This window comes from Pseudophryne corroboree, chromosome 4 (genome assembly GCF_028390025.1).
Source record: "Pseudophryne corroboree isolate aPseCor3 chromosome 4, aPseCor3.hap2, whole genome shotgun sequence".
Classification (NCBI taxonomy): Eukaryota; Metazoa; Chordata; class Amphibia; order Anura; family Myobatrachidae; genus Pseudophryne; species Pseudophryne corroboree.
Window position 1 is genome coordinate 626,304,848 of NC_086447.1, and position 10,926 is coordinate 626,315,773.

Genomic DNA, 10,926 nt, shown 5'->3' on the forward strand with positions numbered 1-10,926 from the left:
ATTTCTTGTGAGTGGCCATAATTTAGTATTACTATACGGCTATTTACAAATACCCTCCACTTAGAGTGGTTTCCTTAATTATTAATGTTGGAAACCTGGTAATTTTAGAAATTATTTACATGTATAGTACTGTATCTCATACTTGTCAAACACCCTTATTTTCTAACCTATTCTGTTGGATTTTAGTATATTTTTTATATATTTATTTTTAATACACTGTAGTAATTGTTTTTTTATTTTACTCCAATATGAGGATGAATTAGAACCTTAAAATATTTATAATAAATTACAGAGGGAGTGCAGTTGAATTTACCTGCGCTTTTTAGGCCAAAGTATGCGGCTTAAAAAAACGTAAGTCAAAGACTGGAGAAGAGTGTTCGGATTGTGACTTCTGGAAGTTAAAGAAAAGGGTACTTCAAGAACATCAGAAAAAACACAGCTTGTGCACTCCACAAGTATTTCATTTACCGTAAGTATGAACAATAGGACAATGATGTGTGACGGTACTCAGATTTGCTTGTTGATAAATTCCCAGGTTGCCTTCCTTCCTGTTGAAATACCTGTGCAGTCTTGAAAAGTTGATTACCTCCTCCTGGATTAAAATTTGCACTTGTGACAAGAATCACATAGAAGGGATTACAAGCCAAGATAAATTTTATTATCACCACAGGCAATTCACAGGTAATTACAGGATTCACAGGACAGGTAAGTTATTTACAGCCAAACAATGTTCAGAGTCTTCAGATACTTTAATCACAATTCTTCAGTAGATGCTGAGGTCCAGCACTCTAACAGTAAAAACCCCCTGGCATATCACCTGGGCAGCTTGTCCACCATGGAGCAATGCTCTTTGTATCTGATGCCCTTTTACCAGCAACTGACAGGTGCCTGCAATCAGCTGCTTCTCAACAATGACCTCAAGAAGTACCTGGCCTGGATTCTAATCCGGCAGTTTTACACCCATGTCCAATTTATGCTGTCTCTGTTACACTCCTTCCCCCTTAGCTTTGACCATGCTGGTGAAGCTACTGGATTCCTAGGTGTACACCCTGATTTGACCAGACCAATTCCCACCAGATGTACAGAACAGAACTCTCTATCCCTCTTGAGAGTTCCTCCTCCTCAACCACTACTTCCCCCTCTCCTAGCTTCACCACATGGTTATCTGTAGGATCGGGGGTTCATACACTTTCTTGAGAGGGCATCTGTAAAGCCAAAAATCAGTGGGTCACATGAGCATTCACATCTTTGTTTGTGTGCATCCACTGTAAAGGTGCATGGTCTGTAACTAGCCTGAATTCTCTCCCCAGTAAATAATACCTTAGGGACTCCACTGCCCACTTAATTGCCAAGCATTCCTGTTCAACCGTTGAGTACTTGTGTTCCCTGTGTAACAATTTACGACTTAAGTAAAAAATGGGGTTTTCCTATTGTCTGGTCCCTGCTTCTTTAAACATTCAGTCAGTGGAGCTGCCCTAATGGCAAACTCACATATAAACCTACAATAATATCCCATAAGTCCAAGAAATGTGAGCTGAGACTTTCGTTCTGTCTTATGCAGAGATATGCGCCGGACCAAGACACAAGAGCAACAGCATTGAACAGTGGAGGAACTTGCGCCAGTGCAGCTGGTGAATTGCACCAAAGCCCAGCGCAGTGAAGGGGCCCACAGCCACCGGCATTTTAATGAGTCACAGTGACTCATTTACATGCCACTGTGGCCAGCAGCTGCGTCTGCCACCAGTGCCCCACAGGGGTGTGACATGGGCCCTACCTGGAGTAATGTGTAAAATAGGGCTTTTCCTGATGTACTGTGTGTAAGGGGCTCTACCTGGTGTAATGTGTTAAAGGGGACTCTACATTATGTGTAACAGGGGCCTTTACCTGGTGTTACTGTGCGGTGTAATATGAATTGGTATTATTTTGTTACCATGCTTCTTCCCCATGAAGCCATGCCCCTATATTTTTGAAACACGCCTTTGGTGCTCATTGGCCCTATTTTGAATATGGGGGGGCACCAATTCTATTTCTGGCACAGGGCACCAAAAAGTCTAGTTAGGGCTCTGTACAGGGCATACAAACAGCACCATGGCTCCACCCCCTCACAAAGAAGGATTGGACTATGAACTGAGGCTGTCAATGATGACAGCCAATGCAGCAAGAGGAAACAATATTTATATGCTGAGACTCAGCTGTCAATTGATGACTCTCAGTGCACAGCTGATGTGCTTTGACTATCAGTGACTGACAGGTCATAGCCAGCATATAAATATAATTTCATCATGCACTTCTGCCTGATTGACAGTCCCCGACAATATGCAGTTTAATTTGCAGAGCCGTGATCACATGACCTTTTTCAGCTCCTCCCTTATTGAAGACTTTTTTTAGCTGTTTGCTACTCCCCTGCAGTAGCCACTTGCCAGCACTTTAATTAACACATTTCAGACCTCCTGATCTGAAGCCTGCAAACATTTAATTCTCCTGGCTCCTGTCTCACACAGTGCACATTGAATGATATACTGTTCATTAGATGGTGATAAAGGTTTTCTCAAAGTAAAATTTTCAATAGATCCATATTTTTACTCTCTACCTAGCCCTGTCACCCTCTGTCTCTTCCCATCACCCTCTGCCTGTCACCCTCTCATCATTCCCCACAGCCTCTCCCTAGCACTCTCTACCTCGAGCTGTCACCCTCTGCCTATCAACCACTTCCTCTCCCTGTCACCCACTCCCATCAACCTCTGCCCCTACTTGTTCTCCACAGTCTCTCCCCATCACCCTCTATCTCGGGCTATTACCATCTGCCTGTCCACTTCCTCTCCCAGGTCTACTATGTTATGACGGCAGTTGGGATCCTGGCGCCCAGCATACTGGTGCCGGGATCCAGATCGCCGGTGTGCCGGCAGCGGGGTGAGCGCAAAAGAGCCCCTTGCGGGCCCCATGTGCTCACCACCCTGCAGGCACGGTGGCATGCTACGCGCACCACAATATTTATTTTCCCTCCAGTGGTGTCGTAAACCCCCCAAGAGGGAGAATAGCTGTCGGTATGCTGGCACCAGTATGCTGAGCGCCAGGATCCCAACAGCTGGCATATAAAATGCCTCCCCCTCTCCCTGTCACTCCCCATCAACTTCTGCCACTCCTCATCCCCCACATTCACTCCTCATCACTTTCTGCTTCGCCATGTCACCCTCTGCCTGTCACCTACTGCCTCTCCCCGTCACCCTCTCCCCATCACCATCGGCCTCTTCCAGTCCCCCACAGCCTCTCCCCATCACTCTGTACCTTGCCCTGTCACCATCTTCATGTCACCCTCTTGTCAACCTCATGTCACTAACTTCACTCCCTGTCACCCCTCTTTGTCCCTACAGCCTCTCCCTATCACTCTATACCTCTCCTTGTCACCCTCTCCCCGTCACCCTATGCCTCTACCTGCCATCCTCTCCTCATCCCGACAGCCTCTTCCCATCAATCTACCTCACCCTGTCACCCTCTCCGTCATTCATTGCCCATTACCCTTTGCCTCTCCCATCACCTATTGCATCTGCCTGCCTTCCTCTGACACTCCCTATCATCCTCTGACTCTCCCTGTCACACTCTATCTCACCCTGTCACCCTTTGCCTTTCCCTGTCACCTCCTGCATCGCTCTGTCATCCACTGTCATGTGGTATATTATTAACTTGGGGTATGGCAGAGGAGGGGGGCCATTTGCATTTCTTTGCATCTGGGCCCACCACTTACAAGTTTTGCCACTGGCATACAGATCTTGAAAATGAGAACTGCTAGGGTTTATGAGGAGTGAGTTTGAGAAACACTTTGTTATGCAGTTCAACATTGCTGTTATGCAATCTGTAACACTTACAATACAATCATCAATTAATCTTTACAGTACTGTTGTTCAAATTGTAATCTTTTTACATTACTACTTTTCAATCTACACACTAGGCCAATGGATCAGCTGTCTGACTGCTCCAAAGACCTATCTGATGATCAGTAAATTAACAAGGTACACACTTACCAATGTGTTGGCATTGCTAAGTGTGTATTTACATGTCTGGCAATTACATGCCCCACTTAGTTGTGATGTCAGTCACCAGCAGCCTCTACAGCAAGTCTACTGGCAGTCTGCAGACTGCCCATATCTGCAGCTATATCAGTCATCTGCTTTGCTGTCAATTATGTCCTTTGCACACATATTGCTGGTACATACCTGCCGACATTTACACATGACATACAGTGTCAGACATTAAATCAGTGGCTCCCAAACTTTTTTTAATCACGGCACCCTGGAGTATCAGAATTTTTTTCACGGCACCCCTTTGCCAAAAGTTTGTTATTGAGAAATTTAGAAAAAAATATTTAATTAAGTCAATTGTGTTTATATGTCAATATTAGGTTCAGTAATGCATACCTCCCAACTTTGCTCTGGGCCAGGGAGGGACATTTTCGCGCGCTGAAGGCACTCACCCGAAATTAGGGGGCACGGCCTATAGGGATGGGGGCGTGGCCTCATGGCATGTGCCCCGATCAGAAACCACACCTCCTTTTTCGTCATTATGGTAGCATGAACAGCGCTCAGAGAGCTGCTGGTCATGCCCCCTGTCCTTCTCTGCCATGAATAGACACTGTGCGCATGTGCACAGCATTTATTCAAAGCTGCTCTACTCAGAGCAGCTAGTGACAGAGAAGGGATCTCCCAGCTGCCCCCCCCCCCACCGCAGGACACTGCAACCCACGGGTGGGACACTGGGACAGACATTAAAAAATGGGACTATCAGGCCAAAATCAGGACAGTTGGGAGGTACGGTGATGTGGTGAGGGACAGGATTCACTTCTGTTCGTCCACATATTTTATGTTTGGAAGCCACAAGCACTGGTTTTACCGACATTGATCATAAATAATTTGAATTTGCCCTGGACCACCAATCCAAGGCACTCCTGCAAGTACCGTGAGGCACCTCATGGTGCCACGGCACACAGTTTGAGAACCACTGCATTAAACTGATAGGCCAATATACAGTATTGGCTAGTGTGTACCCAGCTTAACACTTAGAATACAAGTCATCAATGTTTACACTGTACTGTACTTTACAGTATGCCAGTATTTCATACTCTGTCCTAAGGATACCTAACAGGAAATGACAGTATGAAAGACTGACAAATTATACAGTATTGTACAGTGCTGTGAGTACAGTATGCACTAAATATTGAACCATAATCATTGGCTAGCAATGATCAGGACCTGGAAGGTCAACCAGGATGCCAGGCAGCTGCAAGGATTTCTGGGGCTGCTGTTCCCTAGCTGCCGGACGCTCATGTGTGTACTAGAGATGAGCGCCTGAAATTTTTCGGGTTTTGTGTTTTGGTTTTGGGTTCGGTTCCGCGGCCGTGTTTTGGGTTCGAACGCGTTTTGGCAAAACCTCACCGAATTATTTTTGTCGGATTCGGGTGTGTTTTGGATTCGGGTGTTTTTTTCAAAAAACCCTAAAAAAAAGCTTAAATCATAGAATTTGGGGGTCATTTTGATCCCAAAGTATTATTAACCTCAAAAAACATAATTTACACTCATTTTCAGCCTATTCTGAACACATCACACCTCACAATATTATTTTTAGTCCTAAAATTTGCACCGAGGTCGCTGTGTGAGTAAGATAAGCGACCCTAGTGGCCGACACAAACACCGGGCCCATCTAGGAGTGGCACTGCAGTGTCACGCAGGATGTCCCTTCCAAAAAACCCTCCCCAAACAGCACATGACGCAAAGAAAAAAAGAGGCGCAATGAGGTAGCTGACTGTGTGAGAAAGATAAGCGACCCTAGTGGCCGACACAAACACCGGGCCCATCTAGGAGTGGCACTGCAGTGTCACGCAGGATGTCCCTTCCAAAAAACCCTCCCCAAACAGCACATGACGCAAAGAAAAAAAGAGGCGCAATGAGGTAGCTGTGTGAGAAAGATAAGCGACCCTAGTGGCCGACACAAACACCGGGCCCATCTAGGAGTGGCACTGCAGTGTCACGCAGGATGTCCCTTCCAAAAAACCCTCCCCAAACAGCACATGACGCAAAGAAAAAAAGAGGCGCAATGAGGTAGCTGTGTGAGTAAGATTAGCGACCCTAGTGGCCGACACAAACACCGGGCCCATCTAGGAGTGGCACTGCAGTGTCACGCAGGATGGCCCTTCCAAAAAACCCTCCCCAAACAGCACATGACGCAAAGAAAAAAAGAGGCGCAATGAGGTAGCTGACTGTGTGAGTAAGATTAGCGACCCTAGTGGCCGACACAAACACCGGGCACATCTAGGAGTGGCACTGCAGTGTCACGCAGGATGTCCCTTCCAAAAAACCCTCCCCAAACAGCACATGACGCAAAGAAAAAAAGAGGCGCAATGAGGTAGCTGTGTGAGTAAGATTAGCGACCCTAGTGGCCGACACAAACACCGGGCCCATCTAGGAGTGGCACTGCAGTGTCACGCAGGATGTCCCTTCCAAAAAACCCTCCCCAATCAGCACATGATGCAAAGAAAAAGAAAAGAAAAAAGAGGTGCAAGATGGAATTATCCTTGGGCCCTCCCACCCACCCTTATGTTGTATAAACAAAACAGGACATGCACACTTTAACCAACCCATCATTTCAGTGACAGGGTCTGCCACACGACTGTGACTGATATGACGGGTTGGTTTGGACCCCCCCCAAAAAAGAAGCAATTAATCTCTCCTTGCACAAACTGGCTCTACAGAGGCAAGATGTCCACCTCATCTTCACCCTCCGATATATCACCGTGTACATCCCCCTCCTCACAGATTATCAATTCGTCCCCACTGGAATCCACCATCTCAGCTCCCTGTGTACTTTGTGGAGGCAATTGCTGCTGGTCAATGTCTCCGCGGAGGAATTGATTATAATTCATTTTAATGAACATCATCTTCTCCACATTTTCTGGATGTAACCTCGTACGCCGATTGCTGACAAGGTGAGCGGCGGCACTAAACACTCTTTCGGAGTACACACTTGTGGGAGGGCAACTTAGGTAGAATAAAGCCAGTTTGTGCAAGGGCCTCCAAATTGCCTCTTTTTCCTGCCAGTATAAGTACGGACTGTGTGACGTGCCTACTTGGATGTGGTCACTCATATAATCCTCCACCATTCTATCACTGTTGAGAGAATCATATGCAGTGACAGTAGACGACATGTCCGTAATCGTTGTCAGGTCCTTCAGTCCGGACCAGATGTCAGCATCAGCAGTCGCTCCAGACTGCCCTGCATCACCGCCAGCGGGTGGGCTCGGAATTCTGAGCCTTTTCCTCGCACCCCCAGTTGCGGGAGAATGTGAAGGAGGAGATGTTGACAGGTCGCGTTCCGCTTGACTTGACAATTTTGTCACCAGCAGGTCTTTCAACCCCAGCAGACCTGTGTCTGCCGGAAAGAGAGATCCAAGGTAGGCTTTAAATCTAGGATCGAGCACGGTGGCCAAAATGTAGTGCTCTGATTTCAACAGATTGACCACCCGTGAATCCTTGTTAAGCGAATTAAGGGCTGCATCCACAAGTCCCACATGCCTAGCGGAATCGCTCCGTGTTAGCTCCTCCTTCAATGCCTCCAGCTTCTTCTGCAAAAGCCTGATGAGGGGAATGACCTGACTCAGGCTGGCAGTGTCTGAACTGACTTCACGTGTGGCAAGTTCAAAGGGCATCAGAACCTTGCACAACGTTGAAATCATTCTCCACTGCACTTGAGACAGGTGCATTCCACCTACTATATCGTGCTCAATTGTATAGGCTTGAATGGCCTTTTGCTGCTCCTCCAACCTCTGAAGCATATAGAGGGTTGAATTCCACCTCGTTACCACTTCTTGCTTCAGATGATGGCAGGGCAGGTTCAGTAGTTTTTGGTGGTGCTCCAGTTTTCTGTACGTGGTGCCTGTACGCCGAAAGTGTCCCGCAATTCTTCTGGCCACCGACAGCATCTCTTGCACGCCCCTGTCGTTTTTTAAAAAATTCTGCACCACCAAATTCAAGGTATGTGCAAAACATGGGACGTGCTGGAATTGGCCCAGATTTAATGCACACACAATATTGCTGGCGTTGTCCGATGCCACAAATCCACAGGAGAGTCCAATTGGGGTAAGCCATTCCGCGATGATCTTCCTCAGTTGCCGTAAGAGGTTTTCAGCTGTGTGCGTATTCTGGAAAGCGGTGATACAAAGCGTAGCCTGCCTAGGAAAGAGTTGGCGTTTGCGAGATGCTGCTACTGGTGCCGCCGCTGCTGTTCTTGCGGCGGGAGTCCATACATCTACCCAGTGGGCTGTCACAGTCATATAGTCCTGACCCTGCCCTGCTCCACTTGTCCACATGTCCGTGGTTAAGTGGACATTGGGTACAGCTGCATTTTTTAGGACACTGGTGACTCTTTTTCTGAGGTCTGTGTACATTTTCGGTATCGCCTGCCTAGAGAAATGGAACCTAGATGGTATTTGGTACCGGGGACACAGTACCTCCAACAAGTCTCTAGTTGGCTCTGCAGTAATGATGGATACCGGAACCACGTTTCTCACCACCCAGGATGCCAAGGCCTCAGTTATCCGCTTTGCAGTAGGATGACTGCTGTGATATTTCATCTTCCTCGCAAAGGACTGTTGAACAGTCAATTGCTTACTGGAAGTAGTACAAGTGGGCTTACGACTTCCCCTCTGGGATGACCATCGACTCCCAGCGGCAACAACAGCAGCGCCAGCAGCAGTAGGCGTTACACGCAAGGATGCATCGGAGGAATCCCAGGCAGGAGAGGACTCGTCAGACTTGCCAGTGACATGGCCTGCAGGACTATTGGCATTCCTGGGGAAGGAGGAAATTGACACTGAGGGAGTTGGTGGGGTGGTTTGCGTGAGCTTGGTTACAAGAGGAAGGGATTTACTGGTCAGTGGACTGCTTCCGCTGTCACCCAAAGTTTTTGAACTTGTCACTGACTTATTATGAATGCGCTGCAGGTGACGTATAAGGGAGGATGTTCCGAGGTGGTTAACGTCCTTACCCCTACTTATTACAGCTTGACAAAGGGAACACACGGCTTGACACCTGTTGTCCGCATTTCTGGTGAAATACCTCCACACCGAAGAGCTGATTTTTTTGGTATTTTCACCTGGCATGTCAACGGCCATATTCCTCCCACGGACAACAGGTGTCTCCCCGGGTGCCTGACTTAAACAAACCACCTCACCATCAGAATCCTCCTGGTCAATTTCCTCCCCAGCGCCAGCAACACCCATATCCTCCTCATCCTGGTGTACTTCAACACTGACATCTTCAATCTGACTATCAGGAACTGGACTGCGGGTGCTCCTTCCAGCACTTGCAGGGGGCATGCAAATAGTGGAAGGCGCATGCTCTTCACGTCCAGTGTTGGGAAGGTCAGGCATCGCAAACGACACAATTGGACTCTCCTTGTGGATTTGGGATTTCAAAGAACGCACAGTTCTTTGCGGTGCTTTTGCCAGCTTGAGTCTTTTCAGTTTTCTAGCGAGAGGCTGAGTGCTTCCATCCTCATGTGAAGCTGAACCACTAGCCATGAACATAGGCCAGGGCCTCAGCCGTTCCTTGCCACTCCGTGTGGTAAATGGCATATTGGCAAGTTTACGCTTCTCCTCCGACAATTTTATTTTAGGTTTTGGAGTCCTTTTTTTTCTGATATTTGGTGTTTTGGATTTGACATGCTCTGTACTATGACATTGGGCATCGGCCTTGGCAGACGACGTTGCTGGCATTTCATCGTCTCGGCCATGACTAGTGGCAGCAGCTTCAGCACGAGGTGGAAGTGGATCTTGATCTTTCCCTAATTTTGGAACCTCAACTTTTTTGTTCTCCATATTTTATAGGCAGAACTAAAAGGCACCTCAGGTAAACAATGGAGATGGATGGATTGGATACTAGTATACAATTATGGACGGACTGCCACGGTTAGGTGGTATAAAAAAACCACGGTTAGGTGGTATATATTATAATAATAATACAATTATGGATGGACGGACTGCCTGCCGACACAGAGGTAGCCACAGCCGTGAACTACCGCACTGTACACTGGTTGATAAAGAGATAGTAGTATACTCGTAACAACTAGTATGACACTATGACGACGGTATAAAGAATGGAAAAAAAACCACGGTTAGGTGGTATATATTATAATAATAATACAATTATGGATGGACGGACTGCCTGCCGACTGCCGACACAGAGGTAGCCACAGCCGTGAACTACCGCACTGTACACTGGTTGATAAAGAGATAGTAGTATACTCGTAACAACTAGTATGACACTATGACGACGGTATAAAGAATGAAAAAAAAAACCACGGTTAGGTGGTATATATTATAATAATAATACAATTATGGATGGACGGACTGCCTGCCGACTGCCGACACAGAGGTAGCCACAGCCGTGAACTACCGCACTGTACACTGGTTGATAAAGAGATAGTAGTATACTCGTAACAACTAGTATGACACTATGACGACGGTATAAAGAATGAAAAAAAAACCACGGTTAGGTGGTATATATTATAATAATAATACAATTATGGATGGACGGACTGCCTGCCGACTGCCGACACAGAGGTAGCCACAGCCGTGAACTACCGCACTGTACACTGGTTGATAAAGAGATAGTAGTATACTCGTAACAACTAGTATGACACTATGACGACGGTATAAAGAATGGAAAAAAAACCACGGTTAGGTGGTATATATTATAATAATAATACAATTATGGATGGACGGACTGCCTGCCGACTGCCGACACAGAGGTAGCCACAGCCGTGAACTACCGCACTGTACACTGGTTGATAAAGAGATAGTAGTATACTCGTAACAACTAGTATGACACTATGACGACGGTATAAAGAATGGAAAAAAAACCACGGTTAGGTGGTATATAT